The sequence below is a fragment of the Galeopterus variegatus genome, unplaced genomic scaffold, assembly GCF_000696425.1.
Source record: "Galeopterus variegatus unplaced genomic scaffold, G_variegatus-3.0.2 Scaffold935, whole genome shotgun sequence".
NCBI classification, from domain to species: Eukaryota; Metazoa; Chordata; class Mammalia; order Dermoptera; family Cynocephalidae; genus Galeopterus; species Galeopterus variegatus.
Window position 1 is genome coordinate 434,431 of NW_007727046.1, and position 1,061 is coordinate 435,491.

Consider the following 1,061-nt stretch of genomic DNA (forward strand, 5'->3'; position numbering starts at 1 on the left):
CTGGGCCAACCACCTCTTCCTGGGCTGCAGGTGCGGACCCCTGCCGGCCGGCCGATCCTATTCGCAGCCCTCTCCTAGGGCTCACCCCTGCTGTGAAGCTCTGCCGGAGACTGAACCCACCCCAACCTCCAACCGCATTGGCCCGTCCGACGGCCCGTCTCACCCTGGCAGCACCTTGGAAAAATACTTAACTTCTCTAAGCTTCAGGTTCCTCATTTGGTAGATGGGTGGTTGTGGTGACTACTATAACTAAAGGGTGAAGAGCTCAATACATGGTGGGCTCGAAAGTTGCTATTGTTACTTGTATTATTACTTACCACTTTAAGTTCAAACCATCACCTGTGCAGGGTGCATCTTAAGAGCTTGGCCTTTCTGTTTTCCCTTTTATGAAAACAATAGATGTCTTTTTTGTCAAGGCCCCAAAGCCCAAGCCCATTGCATCCTGGCTACTGCACCAAGAGCGCAAGGGCCTGCTTTTTCTTTTTTTTTAAAAAAAAATTAATTTGAATGTCTGCGCAACCAGGCCTGGCGACCGCGGAGGAGAAGGGCCTGCTTTTGAAATTCCTGATAAAGCAAACCCGATGACCATGAAGAAGGTGGCAAATCTTGATGCTCTCTTTTATTTCCTAAAGTTGTGTTAGGACGACAAGATGACTTGGTTTTGTCCTGGTTTCTATACCCATTATGGCTGCCTGACTGGTCGGTCACAAGGCCCCTCTAGGCCTAAGCCACTTGGTTTTGCTTCACATATTGAGGTTTATAAACATATTGAAGATGTGGGGAAGCAGTGCCAGATTTACCCATCCCTCTCTCTGCCTTCTAGGTGCCCCTGGGAAATTCTGATTAACGGGATCCAAGAATAGGCAGATGTCAGAGAGTAAACAAGTCATTTTCATTAGACCAACATTCCACACATTTAAAAAATAATCAAAAATATTTTTGGCTCTCATACCATATCCAAGAATATGTACTGCCAGATGTACAGTACCTCTGTTTTGTAAATCTTTTGCTCTATTGGCATTCCTAAAGCCCACTTCTGTATCCACTAGCAGGAAGAACTG